Source organism: Typopeltis vanoorti, chromosome 14 (genome assembly GCF_054136105.1).
Source record: "Typopeltis vanoorti isolate ZY-2024b chromosome 14, IOZ_Tvanoo_1.0, whole genome shotgun sequence".
In the NCBI taxonomy this organism is placed as follows: domain Eukaryota; kingdom Metazoa; phylum Arthropoda; class Arachnida; order Uropygi; family Thelyphonidae; genus Typopeltis; species Typopeltis vanoorti.
The window spans coordinates 79,691,899-79,712,506 of record NC_143562.1 but is presented as its reverse complement, the minus strand read 5'-3'; the positions used below and the strand labels follow the sequence as shown (position 1 = coordinate 79,712,506).

The 20,608-nt window shown below is 37.8% G+C and overlaps 1 protein-coding gene across 1 annotated transcript in view; it reads right to left on the bottom strand.

Moving 5' to 3' along the window:
* Positions 1-20,608, bottom strand: part of LOC150099699 (solute carrier family 12 member 2-like) — a 497,862-nt gene that overhangs the window by 56,639 nt on the left and 420,615 nt on the right. The gene's annotated exons all lie outside the window — the stretch shown is intronic.

Genomic DNA, 20,608 nt, shown 5'->3' with positions numbered 1-20,608 from the left:
AAAATCAACATATCACAGATGGATCACTATCAAAATGGGGAACTGAACAATGAGACTTATTTGAGCCTATGGTCCCACAGAAGGATCTACTAAGGAAGAAAAGAAGAAATTTTTGAAACATTAAAGAAGGTAGACAATGAAAGAGGAAAGGTTAGTCCTTGTTGGAGAGCTAAACAGCAGAGTAGGAAATGATGACCAGACATACAGAAATGTTTTGGGAAAATTTGGAGAAAATTTTCTTCAAATTTTTACTAGTTATTACTAACACTATGTTGCAACATGTGCACAAATTCACATGGAGAAAGATGCAAGAAATATTATTATTATTATTATTATTATTATTATTAAACAAGACCTCATGGAGTCAAAGACTCATCAACAAATAAGAAAAGACTCATTGATTATATTATACATCATGTCCAAAAGCTAAAGACAAACTACATTTTTACCTGTATATGAAAAAAATTTCATGATTACAGACAAATGTAGACATAAATTTATTCCAGCATACTAATAAATTATACTACACAAAAAATGTGTTATAAATTTCATAAAAATTAAATTGCAATATGTTTTTGGGAAAAGTTACAAATTTCTTAAGGATGTAGTTAAGGAATTATTATACGGTGCTTACAGAAAACTATGCAGAAAAACATTTCAGTATGGAGTATATCCACCCCAAACTGCAATGCAGCTCTCATAATGTTGTACCATGCTTAGCACCTTGTGAGTCAGGAGTTCATGAAGTAAACCACTCCTCCTTCAGAACAAGGATAAGGCCTTGTTTCCCCCTGGGGGGGGGGGATTTCGAGCAGCAATGCTTCTCTCTGTTGAAAGTTTATTTTTCACTTGGTTAGACTATAATAAATTTAGTTTAATCCTTTATCTAAGCGCCTCCGTAGCGCAATTGGAAGAACGACGGTACATTGCGCCCTTCAATTGGAATAGGCCTAAGTTCGATTCTCGTCGCGACGGGAGGAATCTTTATCTGGTCGATTTCAATCGATGGTGAGTTAGCCGATCTCATATGGAGGTAGCAGGGTTTTTTCTCCCGGAAACTCGGGTTTTTCATCCCGCATACATACAAATCGGCCCTTCAGAACACACGCAATTTACAGACAAAAATTACTAGTTGTGGTGGTGTTGGAGGTGGGCGGTAGATGGCGTTGATTCGTAGTAGAGGTAAGGTGTAGAGATAGTTGAAGATGTCCTCCCGCGATGAGTCTTCTGACTCCTTGGAGGTGTCAGGAATAATAATAATAAGTGTGAGCAAACAAAGTTTGCGCCTGAAAGTATCTTCAGGACTGAGGTAAGGTGGTACAACACCAGGCAATTCCTTGCAAAGGTGGAGCAAGATTACATCACTCCTATCTCAGTATCTCCCATAATGCAAAACACATCTCCTTGCAGATATGTATGATATTATGCATTAAGGGAAGGCCACTACCCAGACTAGTTTCGACCTTTATTGAGGTCTCTTCAGTGGGAGCCACCTCAATAAAGGTCGAAACTAGTCTGGGTAGTGGCCTTCCCTTAATGCATAATATCATACATATCCGCAAGGAGATGTGTTTTGCATTATGGGAGATACTGAGATAGGAGTGATGTAAGCTTGCTCCACCTTTGCAAGGAGGTGCCTGGTGTTGTACCACCTTTCCTCAGTCCTGAAGATACTTTCAGGCGCAAACTTTGTTTGCTCACACTTGGATAAAGGATTAAACTAAATTTATTAATGCTTCTCTCTGTTGCATCCCAAACATAGCTGAGGGGAAAAAAAAGTCCAGGAGGGGCACACTATTAATGGGGGGGAAGGCTCTTCCCAAAGAGAACCATGTACCTCACACTGCACCAAATAGACTCAAGATCCCTGGCCTCATCTTAGTGGCCCAGAAATTCCATCCTAGTTATACTTGAGTCACTTATGTGCACCCAGGCCTGCTTAACCCAACTTAGCCATTTCCTGACCTGGCATACACTATTGAAAAAGAAAAAGGGGGACAATCTTAAAATCTATAATGTCTACAAGCCTTCAGCTCAGCCATGGCCAAACCAGATGTCAAGCATTTGACATCTGGTTTGCTCCCCCCCCCCCCCGCCTCACCCACATCCACTTATCTATGCAGGAGATTTCAATTCACACCACTCCATGTGGGGCTAAGGAAAGGAATGGCTGTCAGTCCTGTTCTCCACCATCATCCGTACTGGAGAACTACTAGTCCTCTGGTGAGAATCTAAAGACAATTGCAGTTTCCAAGCCAGGGAAAGACCAGCTCCATTGGAAATCTTTGCCTAATTGTCCTGCTACAAGCTCCTGGAAAGAATCATACTGAAAAGGATCTCCCTGCTCATCGAGATGGCTCTCCCAGCAAGTTGGCTTTAGGCCTGACAGAAACTGCTATGATCAAGTCTTGGCTTTAACAACTCAAATTGAGGCTGGCTTCCAAAAGAAATTAAAATCTGGCGCTGTCTTCATTGACTTGACATTGGCCTATGATACAGTTTGGATCAAATGCTCTCAAAGCTTAGTTTCATCATAAAATGCAAAACAACCTTACGCTTCCTAGAATCCATGCTCCAAACAGAAAAATTCAGATTCTGAATTTTTCTGTTTGGAGCTTGTTTGAAAGCATACTCAGATTCCTTCAGAATGGCTTGCCCCAGGGCTCTGTTTTAGCTCCAGCTCTTTTTAACATCTATATCTTGGAAACAAAATCAAGCAAACATATGTATGCAGATGACATGGTGATACTTCACCAATTGCCCTTCTTTCGACTCCCTGGGGGATGCCTTGAACACAGATTTGGAGACTCTTGAGAAATATTTCAAGCAGTGGCACTTAAAGTTAAATATCTGCAATACCTGGGAGTGAACCTGGATAGAAGACTGACCTACAAAAATCACATTCATAAAGTAAAAACTAAAATTAAAATGAGAAACAGCATCATCTCAAGACTAAGCAGAACTAGCTGAGGTTACAGAGCCGAGGTACTTAGGATCTTGGGCCTAGCTCTTGTTTACTTTGTTACAGAGTACCATGCACCAGTCTGGGAAAGAAGTGCTCACACAAACATTATTGACTCTCCCAACTGAACATAACCATGCACATGATTAGTGGGACCAGAAATCAAACCCTCTGCCATAGCTACCAGTGATTTCCTAGATAGCCCCACCAAATATATGAAGGCAGGCAGGCTTCACTAAAAGAACTGGAAAAAATCACAAATAACTCCCTACTGCCTCTCCACTCAACCCTCATAAATCCCCCTAGAACCGGGATGAAGTCAAGGCACTCATTTTGGGACATAACTAGAGACTTTTCTGGTCCAACACCTATAACTTATGATGTTTGAAACCAACAATGGACTGTAAACTTGCCAACAAATGGCTCTCTTGTGAAAGACCCCTGCAGCCACCAGTCCAGCTAAATCCTTCCTAGAAGACTATGGACAACTATCAACAGAATTAGGGTGAATCAGGGCAGATGCGGCTATCTATTACATATATGGAATATGGCAAATAGCCCTTACTGTGACTGCACCCATGATAGTCTGTAGGATTATCAAACATATCATTAATGACTTCCCCTTCGCCTTGGAAATGGCGAAGGGGCAGTCGGTATCCAGAAGTATCTCCACTGCTTGTGTGCGACGTGATGTGGCATTGTCATCCAAAAAAATGAATTATTCACCTACAGTACCTTGGAACAATCAAACATGACATTGAATAACTTTGTTGCAATATCGTTCACCAGTCATAGTCCTTTTTCAAATCACTTGTAGCTCAGTGTGTCCATTAAGCATAGTGCCTCCCCCCACACCATGCCTCAGCATTGCCATATCTATCACTTTCAGGAACATTCTTGCGATGGTAAGCAGTACCACTTTCATGACAGATCAAGTATCATCTAGAATTGGAGGAAAGACTAAAATGACTCTCATCTGTAAAGGGTACATTAGCCCATTGGCATCTTGTCCACTTTTTATGGATATATCACTCTGAAATAGTGCTCTACGATGAGTTGTGGTTAAAGGGACACAGACATTCAGGCAAATAGGCCTACTTATCGCAGATGTCTTGGCAGAGTTGCTTGAGATATCTGTATATCTGTATTTGAATGGAGCCAACTTGCAAGTTGACCTGCCATGGCACATCAATTACATTTTGCTGTTATAACCAAAAATCTGTTTTCATGTAATGTCTCAAAGATATCTAGATGATGTCTTTGAGACATTACAAGAGATCCAAGTTAGCAACTTTATTTGTTCACGAAAAGAGCTTCCTTCAAATACAATTCACTTAGTGCAGCCTTTTATTTTTATCCTGTTGAGTGCTACCATGTGACCCCTTTGCATGCATTTCAAAAATTTAAATGTGTACCTGCTTTCAACTTGAAATTGCCAGTTATACAAATTGACCTGATCTGATTCATCTGAATTTGCAGCTGTAACTTTCAGAGATAGTTTTTGTCCTTAGGTTTTGTATACCAGTGTAGTTGATAGCGACGTGTTTTTCACTGGTTCAGGACACAAGAGCATACCAGAAGATTTGAAATAGGAAGTGATTACTATTTAGTTTTGAGGAGGATAAAACTGAATTTCATATTGAAAAGAAGAGTGTGCAAGAAAGTTTAAAATGAATCAAAATTGAGCAGCTTTCTAGGTGAACTGTAGACTCAAATACACAAACATCGTTCAAGAAACATTGAAACAGTTCGAAAACAGGAACCAAACTTTAGAGATTCAGTGGCAAACCGTAAAGAAAACATAGATTGATTCAGCCGGAGAGGAATGTGGTGAGGTTGTCTGCAAGGATAGAAAAATCACAACTCCATTGTGGACTCAGGAAGTTAAAGAGACAATGAAGGTAAAGTAGAAAGCATATTGAAAGTTCCTGGAAAATTAGTCAAATTATGTGCTTAGATAATATAGAGACAAATGTAGGAAAGTAAACATGTAAACAAAAGTCATGGGATGACTTTGGGAAAGAACTTAGAAAACAAATATCGGGAAGAGGGCAAAATATTCCAGAGACTAGTGAAAGAGCTTAGAAATTGCAGAAAGAGTATACTGTAAAAAGAAGCAAAGATGAAAAAAGTGGCATGAAAACTGGAGATAAAGATATCCTTGATGTATGGAGTAATTACTTTGAAAGATTGCTAAATGAAACAAACAGTGTCAGCACAACGGAATGCAGAATGAAATCCCAATAGGAATGTAGTCAGGAATAGATATCCATACTCAAAGTATAAAAAGCCATCAAAAACATGGAATCTGGAAAGGCAGCTGGGGATAGATGAAATTCAACCAGAAATGTTCAAATACAGAGGAATAAAAGATTTATTATTATTACTACATGGCACCTCCATAGAGTTCAAAGAGTCATCACAGGAGACCAACACTATCCATACAATCTGTCATATCTCTCTTGCACCCATTAACAGACAAAGCACTCATAACTGACTACGGCAACCCATTCCACTCATACACAATGCTTCAAGCAAAATACCTAGTCCTCACATCCCTACTAACCAACCTTTATTCAACTTCTAGGAATGACTCCTTGTTCTGGCCCCTCCAGCTAAGTGCTGAAACATTTCTCCTGCATCAATCCTATTAAACCATTTAAGCAAATTAAAGATTTCTATCATATCTCCTCTTTTTCTCCCATCAACCAACTTCTGCAATCCACACACCCTCAATCTATCTTCATAGGGAACATTAAACAGACCACTCACCATCTTGGTCTCTGAATCTTCTCCATTGCTTCCTCATCCCCCAACAAACCTAGGAGACTGACTTAAGCACAGTAATCCAGATGTGGACATATCAAGGCCTTATAAAGAGGAATAACAACTTCCTCATTTCTACTTGTTAATGTGTTCTTCAATAGCCAAGTAATCTTATGGGCCTTTTAGCAACCTTAGTAATATGTCCTCTAAACTTTAACTCTCTGTCTACCACTAAATCTCTAGCTTCATCTATTTCCTGGAGTACAGTGCCATCAATGTGATACACAGCTTGTAATCTGTTTATCCCAAAATGTATAACTTTACATTTCTTCACATTAAAATGACATCCATTATCTTTTTGTCCATACTGACAGCCTATTCAAATTGTCCTGCAAACTCTCCACATCGCCTTAATTAAACTATTACTAATTTTGCATCATCAGCAAACAATTGAATATTTCCTATAACATTTATGTAGAAAATAAACAGAAATGGTCTCAGGACTGAGCCTCAGCACAGCACTAGTCACCTGTTTTTGCCTTGATTCTGCCCCTCCATATACCACTTTTTGATATCTGCCCAGCAGCTCTTATCCACTTAACCAGTGTCATATCCATTCCTATTTGTTCTAATTGCATAACAGAGTTCCATGTGGTAGTGTCAAATGTTTTTGCAAAATTCAGAAGAATCATCGTGTAGCCATTTCCTTTATTCAACTCTGCTGTTACTCTGTTACAAAAGTTAGTAATTTAAACCCTTCACTAAGCCATGACCAACCCTTCACTAAGCTATGTTGCCCCTCATACAATATCATATTTTTATCCATTCATTCTTGATTTCTCTTTTTGAGCAATTTTTCTATTACTTTTACCACTACACCTGAGATATTGATTGGCCTATAATTTGCTACTGCAGTCTTAGAACTTCCCTTCTGCAAGAGAATTTTTTTGCCTTCTTTCAACTCTCTTGCAACTCTGCAATAGATGAGACTTAAATTAAAGAGACTAGTCAGAGGCATGGCAATTTCTCTTGCACAATCTTGCAAAACCCAAGCTGATATCCCATCTAATACCACAGCTGTATTTCATTGAGATTTTGCAATATTGTGAAGACCTCCAAATCATCCACCTCTGTTCCCACATTAGTGTCTGTCACATAGGTTAAAGCAGTAATCTCACTAGGAAGATATACCCTTGCAAAGTGGTCACTCAGTAACTCAACTATATTATGTGCTTCTGTCACCTCGTGACCATCATCACTCATTAACACTCATTAAGGTTAATCTTCAGTAGTCATTCTTCCTTTTGCTTGCCACATAATGAAAGTAGTCTTTGGGATTTCCTTTGGCTAAATTCTTCTCATAAACTGATTTTGCCTTCCTTGCCATGCTGGTCACCTTTCTCTTTATATAACCTCCCCAGTATTTTCTTTCTTCTACAGCTCATGCTTAATGATATTACTCATCCATCGAACTCCTATCCGATTAACCATCCTTACCTTAGGTATATAATTTAATGTTGCTTCTTCTAGATGACTCTTAACTATCTCCCATGCACTACTAACATCCTTACCCTGCAGTGCTTCATGCCATGGCACAGATATAAGCTTCCTCCTAAGTTTGTCAAAATCACCTGCCTTGTAACTCCACATATACCCCCTTCTTGTCAGAATATTGGTGGGCAGTAGATGGCATTGGTACAGATGATACAGTTCACTGTAGTTGGTGGATTGAGTGGTGGAGATGGAGAGTTGAGTAGGTGTCCTCCCTCGATGAGTATTTGGACTCCTTGGAGATGTCACATAATAATAATAATAATAATAATATTCCTCATGTTTTACAATCTCTCAAGTCAAGATTGCATTGTCACTTTCATCAGTTGGAGGAAATGTTGTCACCTTGGTTATGGATAGCTCTTCTAATAGGTCTGATACTCTCAACCCCCCCAAGCCCCCCCCCCACATTATGTGCTGCCTCAAGTAATTATCTCTCAGTAGGTTTGTAAATTTCATTTCCTTCCTGCTATGTGATCTTTCTTCTTTCCAGTCTACATCTCCATAGGTGAAGTCCCCCCATAATAATCACTCTGGCAACATATAGCAACAACCAATTTTATATTTTGTCTTACTGGTCTTGATCTCATAACAGACTGCCTCAAACGAACTGCCACCCTCCCACCTATCTCCTACTCCTTTTTGGCTGCAATTCATCTGCTGTCATCAGCAGTACACCTCCCATCCATCATATCTTCTCTATCTTCCCTGAAAATAGTAAACTCTTCATATTCTATCCCTGTAACTACATAATCTTCTTTTAGCCAAGTCTCACTAATGCCTATAACTTTTGGCAAGGTTGTACTAACCAATGCCAAAAACTACTCCCTCTTGTTCCTAATACTTCTGGCATTAGTATGTAGAAACTGCAGCATCCCTTTAGGCCCCCCCCCACCTTTACTTCCTGAATTGACTACCCTATTCAATCTCATACTCATTCGCTTCACGAGTGCCTTCCCAAAAAAACACTCTGCTTCCACTCTAATTGCTTAAGTTTTTCTGAATTTGCACTTCACCATGCTCAGTGAACAAAGCTCTCCCTAAACAACTAACACCAAAAATATTTAGATGCAGTCCATCAGCATTGTACAAATCCTTCTTTCTGCCAAATACAGACCACAGATCTACAAATCCTATGTCATTCTTTCTGCACAGCCTATGTATAGACTCGTTAGCTAGCAACTCCCTCTTCCTTAGTTTGTCTCTATCATAATGTAGTAGGAGATTTACAATTTTCACCTTTCTCGCTCTTCATTTGTCACTTCTAACAACTCTCTTACATGCTTCCTTATGAAATACTTCTTGCCTCTAAAATCATTTGTGCCAACCAAGACAATCATTTCCTTTGAATTATCTTTTTGCATCCAGATGGCATAATTAATATCATGAATTTTTGCACCAGTAAAGCATGATTTTGTCACACTTTCATATTTGCCTGATCACTGAGTCTCCACAAATAATTTTCTCCTTAACTTTTTTTTTTGTTGTTCTCTCAATCTTTATTATTACTTCATACTGCCTGCTTCTTTCTTTTGTCAGTCCTGCTAAGCTCTTGCTGCTTCTAGAATTTTTCAATTTCGTGCTTTGTCTTCTGAAGGATAACATTCAAATGCAATTTTTTTAAAATACCATTTGTCGGTATGATGGCAATGCATGGTAGAACAATGGCAGCAAAGACCGTGTTGTCTTTTGAATTTGGGAAATCTTGGGAATATAACAAAAATTTGTATTTAAGTTCATTGATCTGGAAAAGGCACATGGCAAGGTACCAAGAGGAAAGCTCTTCAAAATGTTACAGTTATGTGGTGTGAATAGGACATTATATCAATTTTGTAGTGGCTGCACTGCATAATTCAGAGTGCCTGGTCAGAGGGTAGAATTCCAGATGACTGTCATAGAACTCTCATGATACCTATTTATAAAAAGGGAAATAAAACTGAATGTGAGAATTACAGAGATATTTCCCTGCTGAGTGTTCCTGATAAGATTTATGCAAGTATACTTCAGAAACTGCTAAGAAAATTTTGATGTGTGATTAAAACAAAAAAAAGGATTTGATGACATATTGTATACTGTGATGCTATTTCTTTTTATTTATAAGCTACTGTTTGCATACTTAGTTTATCTACCTTTTGCACTACGAGTTTTATGCCTATGTCTACTAGAAAATTTATTTGATAAGACTGAGCCACCAGTATCTTTTAATTGGCATAAAACTTAGTAATATGGCCGGTTGATTTCTCTCTCTCTTTCTCTAATACAAATTCCTTCAGTAAAACTTGACATAAACAGTCATGGTCTATTTTGCACTTAACTATACGCTTCGCTATCTTACTTGGTTTCCTGCTCTTAAGTTCACTTTCATTTAGAAACAGTGCATTGTAAAATAAACAATCAGGCGGCAATCTATTGACATATAATTAAAACACCTTTTATTTACAATAAAAACAAAGTACATTAAATAAGTGATAGGGAGGTTACTTTCTCTCTATCTAACCTTATACTTTTGGTATAAAGAAATTATACCAAAAGTATAAGGATAGTTAGAGAGAAATTCCCCTTTCAATATTAAATGATTATACAATATAATTACTCTGTTACTTCTCTGCTAAAAATCAAATTGCCGAGACTAATTTACTCATAAAGAGATTAACTAGCTATGGCAAGTTATCTTACAATTTATATTCCAGTTAACAACAAATCAGGGGACTCTCTTATAGATATTTCTTATTACTATTTCTTATCAGTTCCATCTATGAACTGATAAGAAATATCTCTTAGATTACAAAAAGATTGTACACTTACAAAGGTTCTTTGTCACGACACCTTCCAAAAGTCCTGCATCAAAGTCTCTATGGTTTTTCTTTCATCTCAGGCCTTAGGTTTCCTTCCAGAGAGTCTTGTTTCAGGGGGCGCTTCATTGGAATATTGGCGGATCATGGACTACAATCTCCCCAGTACTTAAAAGTTCAGGCAAGAAGTTTCAGCATTCAGGCTTGAAGATCGTTCTGCGACTTTTGGCTTCTAACAACAACCTATAACAACCTTAATAACTTGTAGGTCTCTATCATATCTCCCCTCCTGTCCACCAGACTCTGCAAGTTGTATCTTCTCAATCTTTCCTCATACTCGATATTCCAGAGGCTAGAAACTACCTTAGTCGGTCGCCTCTGGACCCTCTCCAACATCTCTTCATCCTTCTGGTGACCAAATCTGCGCACAATAGCCCATGTGTGGATATATAATCCATATCATCAAAGCCTTATACAATGGAACAAGAATCTCCCTACTTCTACAAGTCAGTGTCCTCCGCATCATTCCCAGAAGCCTTTGTGTTGTCTTCACAATTTTGGCTATATGTCCCCTAAATTTCAGATCCTTATCCACTATCACCCACAGATCTCTTATTTCCTCCACCTCCGACAATATATCCTCACCAAGCATAAATTCTGCATCCCATTTTTGTTTTCCAAATTTTAAAACCTTACATTTTGCAACATTGAACTCACATTCCCATGCCCAATTACTCAATTCATTCAAGTCTTCTTGTAAGGCCACAACATCTTCTCTACTCTTCATGGTTCGTCCCAACTTTGCATCATCTGCAAACAGCTGAATATCTCCATCCAAATCTTCACCAATATCATTAATAAACAATTTAAACAGCAATGGCGCTAAAAATCTATGGCATATACCGTAGTGCAATTGGAAGAAACGGTACATTGCGCCCTTCAATTGGAATAGGCCTAAGTTCGATTCTCGTCACGACGGGAGGAATCTTTATCTGGACAATTTCAATCGAAAACCCTGCTACCTCTGTATGAGATCAACTGATCTCATACAGAGGTAGCAGGGTTTTTTCCTCCTGGAAACTCGGGTTTTTCATCCCGCATACAGACAAATCGGCCCTTCAGAACACACGCAATTTACAGACAAAAAATACTAGCTGTAGTAGTGGTGGAGGTGGGCGGTAGATGGTGTTGATGGAGATGATTCGTAGTAGAGGTTCGGTGTAGTGGTTGAGACAGTTGTAGGAGTTCCTCCCGCGATGAGTCTTCGGACTCCTTGGAGGCGTCACGAATAATAATAATAATAATAATAATATTATTATTATTATTATTATTGTATTAGAAATGAGAATATTAGGACAGAACTTGCCATTGTTAGCATTCAGAATGTGTTATCAGATCTTATCTGAGGTGTATGGTCACTTAAACAGAATGGTAGAGGAAAGATTAGTAAAACATGTTCTTTTCCAGGTTGGCAGGAAAAAGACTCAGAATAAGACAAAGCTGTAGGTTGACTGATAAATAAAAAGTGCGTATATAGGATACAATAAAAAGACAGAAATATAAGATCTGATAATGTTGGTGTCTTTGACAGATAACAGATTAATTTGGAAGAAAATTATATTGATCAGAAGTTAGTAATAGTGGAACTTTTTTGTGTAGTACTATAAAAATATCCTACACAACCCCATGAATGTACATATCAGGAATTTGGTGGTGATGATAATGACAAATGCATGAAGCCAAAACTCTGGCTTTATACTTGACTTATTCTGCATTGCAAAATCTGCAAAAAAAAAAAAAAAAATCCATAAACAAACTCAAATCAGATTTTGAAAATGCCATATGCAGAAAACTCACTTCTTGTATAAAATGGCAGCTGAACCTTCTTGTTCCTTTCTAAGGGTTATTGGATGCAAGAAAACTTGCATCCAATACTCAGCTCCTTTTCTGGTCATTTGCTGCATGTCACGATTGATGACTTCCCTTGTTCAAATTTCCCCACTAATGCTGAACTAATCCAGAGCTCTACTTTCATTTGCTCTCATCTTCCTGTATGTAAATTATATTCTGTCACTAACCTAAAAATTACATCCATAGCTCTTCTGATGACAGCATATCTTTATTTGATAAACCTTGTCATGCACAATCATTAGAAGCTTCAATATCTTTCATGTCCAATGACTTTAATTCTAATTAACTTGCTATTCTTCAGTGGAACAAAGATAAAGTCATGAACCCCAATGCTACTAAACGAATCATTTTATCTTATTTCTTATAAGAAACACCTTGATTCACTTCACTTCACTTCAGTTCACTTTCTCCTTACTCTTGATAACCCAAATCTCTATACAGGATCAGATTTTTCTGAATAGGCAGTCTTACAACCTCTAGTCTCTGTTCATGCAACCACATCTTGGCCTATAGTTAGGGGAAGGGATGCTAGGGAAGATATGAATGACATGCATTGACAAATTCACATGATGAGTGCAGGTCAACGAGATGAATTAATTGAAACAGTATGTGAAAATAGGGGCTTTCAGAGTGCCAGATCTAGTGACAGTATCAGAGGATCTGTCCATAACAAAAATAGCATATAACAACATCCTTACTTCACAACAACAACAACAACAAAAAAAAGTGGGCAGGATATACAGCACCTATGAAAGACAACAGATGAACTTCAAGAATAACAGACTGGTGTTCCAGACACATAAAAATAAATAAATAAATAAATAAAACATGGCAAACCATATAGGAGTTGAGAGGATCCTATATTAAAGTCATAGGAGGGAAATGAGGAAATTGGCTTGGGACACACAAAGTTGCCATCTTTGTGATCTGCAGCATAGAGGAAACCAAGACTGAGAACATGAATCCATCATAGAATCATGGAAAAAAGTTATGTGGAACTATAATGCAGATGATCATGACAAGCTTAAGGGGAAGCTCAAAGCAGTGCCATGGTATAAGAATCTGCAGTGGAAAGATTGCCAGCTTGGTTGGCTGAGTGGTTAGCGTATCTGCTCTCCAGCCAAACGACTGCGGGTTCAAATCCTGCCGTGGGCATGGATGTTTGTGAATTGTTTGTGGAAATACTACTGGTGGTCGGTGATAGATGGCGTTAGTGTAGTTGCGGTTAGTGCGGTGGATTGAGTGTAGAGCAGGTGCCTTCCCTTGATGAGTCTTTGGACTCCCTGGAGGTGTCAAATAATAATAATAAAATAAGATGTTAGCAGTGCATGGGAAATAGCATTAGTATTACTAAGCCTCCATGGGATCCAAAGACTCATTGTGGGAGATTGAACACTCACAGACCATGATAACTATCATACCTTGCTTCGAAGACATTCAATGTTGGAGCACTCACCAGCCACTCTGGAAAGGCATGCCACTTATTAACCACCTGCCAAGAAAAAAAATCTCCTTTTCACTTCCTTACTCATATGACTTTGTACAGTTTCCAGGGATGGCCTCTTGTTCTCGCATTACCCATTATCATATGCAATAATTCCCCTGTATATCTGTTTGATGGGTTCCTCTCACCAACTTATACATCTTGATCATATCATCCCTCCTATTTGTCAAGCTCTAAAGATCACATTCCCTTAATCTGGCCTTATACTGAATATGCCATAGTCATGAGACAGTCTTAGTTATTTGCCTCTACACTTTCTCCAATGTTTCCTTATCGCTAATATAGCCAGGTGACTAGATCTGTGCACAGAAATTCAAACGAGGCCTAATTAGTCCCTTATACAGGGTTAAGAGAAATGTTTATAATATGAAGGAAGCAATATCAGACTGTATACCCAAAGTCAAGAGGATAAATCTGGTAAGAGTTATCCTCTTGCCAGATTTATTATAAGGTAAGGATAAGTAGGAGCTGCAAAAAAAAATTCATGGACAGCAGGCTCACGAGCAATGAAAGGCACATTGAGAATGGTAAGAAAGACAAAATAAGATTATGATTTAGCTAGGTAGGCCAAAGGAAATCCTGAAGTTCTTTTCTGTGAGGTGAGCTAAAGAATAACTATGGAAGGAATAATCTTAATGATTGCTATTGGTAGGAAGGTGAAAGAAGCAAAAGAAATAGTTGAGTTATTAAATGACCATTTTACAAAGATGTATCATCTGGGTGAAGATATGGTAATAGCGGCTGATGAATTGGAAGTACATCAAGACAGTATTCTGCAAATATCCTAAGTACATAAGATATTGCAGAATTTCAATGCAAATTTGGTCATAGATGGGATATTACAGCACACATATTACAAGTATATAAAGTTAAATGGCAGTCTCTGGCTATGAGTCAGAGTATATCATTTACTTAGGAGAGATACTTTGTTGCATAAGGAAGGCTCCAAGATAGAGATAACGAATTATAGACCAGCACATATATCTCAGAAGTGAGTGTAAATCATTGGAAAAGTTGGTCAAAGATAAAATTCAGGAATGCCTGGATAAGAATATAATACTTCATGGGGAACAACATGGCTTTGTGAAGGCTTTGCTAACAGGTCACATGTTAGCAATTTATTTACTTTTCTTTTATAACAGTTAACAGTTGAGATAGTTTATAACACAGTGACTTGAGATGGATAAAGGGAATGGTTTTATGATGGTTGCTGCTAGATTTTTCAAAGGCATTTGACGGAATGAGGTATGAAACTAGGATATCATATGGATATTATTATTATTATTATTATTATTATTATCATCAGACCTCCACGGCGTTAAAGACTCATCATGAGAGGCCCTCTGTTACACACACACACACACACACACACAGCTCATTATATGTGCCTTAAATATAATTATATCCTCTACAATCATGACACACTCAGGCAATGCATTCCAATCATCTACTCTCCATGCAAAAAACCTGCTTCTCACTCTCTTGCTTACAGCCTCCAGGAATGATCTCTTGTTCCTCCCCATCTCCCACCATGCTATGAAAAACCACTTCCACACTAGTGATTGCTGTTACATTCTGTAGGCAGTTATTGAACACAGCAATAACTAGCTGTGTTCAATCGCATGCACATTGTTTAATCCATTTTTCTCTCTCTGTTATATGTATACTAGACTTTTGAAGTTGATAAAAAATCTATCATGTAATTATTCTTTCTAGGTTTTTCATCAATTAATACATACACTCCTGATGATGTAAATCCAATGACTTGCAAAACTTGTCAGGTTTCATTGTTATTTTAATAAAACTAATTCTCATTAATAAACATGTAGTATCTATACCAGAAGCTAGATGAACAAAAAAAAACTTCTCTGTCAATTCTATAAAACCCCTTTAATAACTTATATGTTTCTTTCATATATCCTCTTTTTTTCCATCTATCAACTAGCCTTTGTAACCACCTTCAGTTTATCCTCATGGGAAGCATTCCATAGACTTGTCACAACTTGTTTCTTTGCCTTCAGATCCTCTTCACCACCTCCTCATCCCAAAGGAATCCAGGTGGCCAGATCTATGCACAGTGGGTTCAGTTCTAGCATTATTAAAATTCCTATAAAGAGGAATAATAAAATCTCTATTGCTGGTGGTCAGTGTGCTCTTCAGTATTCAGGTAATCTTATGAGATATTTTGGCTACTTTTGTAATTTTATCTACATGAATACCTGTACATAAATATCACTATTTTAACAAATATGGTTAAAACCATATGTATTTTAAGTATGAGACTAAATTTATCAGAGAGAGAGATGCACTACATATCATGATAAAAAAAGTTCTCATATGACATCACCAGAGTTTTCAGATACTGTCTTAATGCAAACTTTTCAATCATAAAAATAAAATTTGCAAACAGAACTATGAATTATGTATGTGTGCATCTATCGTAAGGTTAATATGAACGACTGTGAACTGAGAGACAGACCAAACTAGCTACTGAACACCATATTGAACAGCATATCAGAAACTCCAAGACAAAATGATTAAGCCAAGAAATGCAAAATATTCTGGAATGATTCAGAAATCTTACATCACTATTACATCTTACATCTCCCCATCTTTCCAGGAACTATTTATCTATGCTGATGACCTTGCCATGGCTACTCAATCAAAAAAATTTCAAGTCCATTGAAACTACTCTATCACTTGCCTTAAATAGTCTAACCACATATTATAGCAGCAATCAATTAAAACCAAACCCCTTGAAAATCCAGATTGGCCTTTTCCACCTTAACAATAAGGAAGCCAACAGGAAGCTACAGATTTCTTAGGAAGGCTCTGATTTAGAACATTCCTGGAACACAATCTACCTCGGTGTGACTCTCGATTACACCCTTTCATATAAAGCACACATAGAAAAAACGAAAGCAAAAGTGAATGCAAGAAACAACATACTAAGAAAGCTTACCTCCTCCAAATGGAGTGCAGACCCTAGCACACTGAGATCTTCTGCCTTGGCCCTTTGCTATTCTGCTGCTGAATATGCCTGCCCGGTATGGTCCATATCCTGCCATGCTGAAAAACTGGACCCAGCATTGAATGAAAGCTGCCACTTAATTACAGGATGCCTGAAACCAACACCACTAAAAGACCTGTAAACTTTGGCTGGTATTGCACCCCCCCCCCTTCAATTCAAAGATCTGCATTCTCAACTGACGAAAGAAGCAGACAAATGAATGATGAATGCCACCCACTATTCGGCCAGACCACAGTGCCCCAAATACTAAGATCCCGACATAGATGTCTAGCAACTGTTGAACCACCTACAAACCCTCTGGAGTTCAACAATGGCTTACGCTATACCCTGAGAATAATACTGGTATTCCAACAGCCGAACATCTTCCATGTGGTACCCACTTGGACTGGAATACTTGGAAAAGCCTCAACAGACTTCGAACAACAGGACACTGCAAATAAAACCTCATCAAATGGGGCTACCTCACTGGACCAGATAACTGTGAGTGTGGGACAACCCAGTCCATGAAACACCTTCTTTCTTGTCCCTTTCTTCAATCACCTTGCACAAAAGAAGACCTTATATCCTGCACAGAAAGAGCAATTGATTGCGCAAGATACTGGAGGAACATCTGACCATATTTATTGTATATAACTTATGCATAGCTTCTTTTTTCATATTTTACTTATTATTCCCTGTATAATTCACATATCAAATTTAAGCTGTTCTCATTTGTAATCTATCCAAATTTGTTGTAAATAATGTTGTACCAGTTACTTACTACTGTACCACTTGTGTTTGGACACGAAATAAATAAACTATGAACCAGAAAGGAAAAAAAATCTCAAAATTTACAAGATTATGGTAATTATTATTATTATCACATGACACTTCCATAGTCTGACAGCTCCTTGCAGGACATTCCACATTAGGTTTTTATTTTTAAAATGGTGGGAGAACAAAAACTGGAAGCTGTATAAGGAGGATGGGACAAGGGAGTGAGAAGTAGGTTTTTTTCATGGAGAGTTGTAAATAATTGGAATGCACTGCCTGAGAGCATGGTGTTGGCAGAGAATTTGAATGTGTTTAAGGCACAGTATGATGAGCTGTGTGTATGACGAAGGCCCTCCTAGATGAGTCTTTGAGTCCACGGGGTCTTAATAATAATTAATAATAATATTAATATTATTATTACACTACATGATTCACTCATCTACACAGTATTTTTGTCTATTAATTTGTGTGTGTGTGTGTGTTCCAACTACACTACAGAGGTACTTAAATTAATTTTCAGTCATCCAAAATAAATCCAAGTTTAATCTTTCTGACTGTGGCATATACATAGCAATGATTCAATTATTTCACAAGAAGAAGAGTATGTAAACATGAACAACTGAAAATATGTATAATATTATATTTATGTACTGTTTTCTAAACACAACTTTTTATGTAATTATCTGTACCTGAACAAGTCCTTTGAAATAAAGATGAAACTATTCACGTTTATATAATGTTGAAAGTTTATTTTTCACTTGGTTAGACTATAATAAATTTAGTTTAATCCTTTATCCAAGTGTGAGCAAACAAAGTTTGCACCTGAAAGTATCTTCAGGACTGGGGTAAGGTGGAGCAAGCTCGTTGCAAAGGTGGAGCAAGCTAACATCACTCCTATCTCAGTATCTCCCATAATGCAAAACACATCATGCGGATATGTCTAATGTTATGCATTAAGGGGAAAGGCCACTACCCAGACTAGTTTCGCCCTTTATTGAGGTCTCTTCAGTGGGAGCCAGGCCCAAGTGGAGATACCAGGCAGAAGCATTAGCAAGGTCATCTCTACCTATAGGAATTGCCAAATGGTGTGCCACCTTTTTAATAAATTACTCTGGATTTAGAGAAAGATGTTGAAAGTTTATTTTTCACTTGGTTAGACTATAATAAATTCAGTTTAATCCTTTATCCAAGTGTGAGCAAACAAAGTTTGCACCTGAAAGTATCTTCAGGACTGGGATAAGGTGGTACAACACTGGACAACTCGTTGCAAAGGTGGAACAAGCTAACATCACTCCTATCTCAGTATCTCCCATAATGCAAAACACATCTCTTATGGATATGTCTAATGTTATGCATTAAGGGAAGGGCCATAGGTAGAGATGACGTTGTTAATGCTTCTGCCTGGTATCTCCACTTGGGCCTGGCTCCCACTGAAGACACCTCAATAAAGGTCGAAACTAGTCTGGGTAGTGGCCCTTCCCTTAATGCATAGCATTAGACATATCCACAAGGAGATGTGTTTTGCATTATGGGAGATACTGAGATAGGAGTGATGTTAGCTTGTTCCACCTTTGCAAGGAGTTGCCTGGTGTTGTGCCACCTTACCTCAGTCCTGAAGATACTTTCAGGCGCAAACTTTGTTTGCTCACACTTGGATAAAGGATTAAACTAAATTTATTACACGTTTATATAAATATATATATACTGGTGTATTCTGTTATTGCTACCTTCATTCACTAACCATATGGAGTGTATTTAACACGTATACATATTGGAGGAAAAAATAAATTAACATAGTATCTTCAGTGAAAACAAATGAAGGTAGTATCTTCAGGAAAGATAAACTACCCCATTGTCTATTATATTTCTGAAAGATAAATATGGGTAAATGTGATCTTGATTAGACAGCAGATGGTGAAACCTATTTTAATATATAAACATCAATATAATAAAGGTTGGGTTCTTGATCACTTGGCTGGTTACATTACTATTACTACAACAATGTTTTAAAAAATAATGTCCCAGAAAATTGTGCTTTTCTAATTAACCCATATTAATTAATTCATATCTGTTTTGTAAAACATAAATGACAAACCAGAAAACATTAAAAAAGAGCACAAGAAGATTATACTGTAGTATAATCATATCAGAGCCAAGAATGATGTGACATTATTCCAAGCACTGTGACAGCAATATAGGATATTTCTTTATTTATTTCATATGATGATACAACAGCCATGAGCCCCTTTTACGAGGAGGTACGGAACCATCTCAATCTCCTCCCCCCCTAATTTTATCCAGGCTTGGAACTGGCATAGCTGATGAATCAGGCCTGCAGCTGGGTCTTAAATATTTCGGATTGTAATCTGTATGTGTGTTCATGGGACCAGTTTGCCTGTTCTGGGGGACGAAAAAACCCGAGTTTCTGGGTGAACTCCCCCCCCCCCATCTCTGTATGAGACCGGCTAACTCACCTTTCATCGAAAGAGACCAGATAATGGTCTCTTTCAACAATAATGGTCTATTCCTCATGTTGTAGATGGGAATCGAACCCAGGTCTTTCCGACCAAAGGGCTTTGTCTATACCGACTGACCTATGGAAGCTCAAATATTGGATAGAGTTTGTCGGAAGGCATTTAGGAATTTTTTTAGTGTTGGATAACTGGATTTGTTAAGTTATAAGATGGATGTTAAGTTATAAGATAGTCAACAGCATTAATTAAAGCATAAGTTTCAGAAAACGTATAGACAATTCTTTCACATTGCAACTTTAAAAAAGTATCAAGAGCTTATAAAATTTCAAAACTTCCTTGGATGCACTACTTAAAAATCATGAACTCTGAGTAGGAGTCATATATGTTTGTTAATTAGTGCTTTTGATTGAAATTTCACTGACTTTACAATCATTTTGACCTGGTGATTTTCACAGAACCATACAAAAAACTCCCATAGATGGTAGTTGAATCTGCAAGTCTTGCAGAATGAATGCTGCACACCACATAACCTTCTGGAAGAGAATTACAATGAAACAAAAAAACTGACTGCTTTTATATTTATTTTGTATGATGATACATCGGCCGTGAAACTCTTTAATGCGAAGGAACGGCACCATCTCAATTCCCCCTATTTTTATCTGGGCTCGGGACTGGCATAGCTGATGAATCAGACCTATGGCTGTAGGGACCGTCTTAAGTATTCCTGAATGTAATCCGTGTATGTTCATGGCCCTTATTTGCCTGTCCTGGTGAATGAAAAACATGAGTTTCCGTGTGAAAAATTCCCCTACCTCTGTACGAGAACCAGCTAACTCATCTTTCGTTGAAAGAGACCAGATAAAG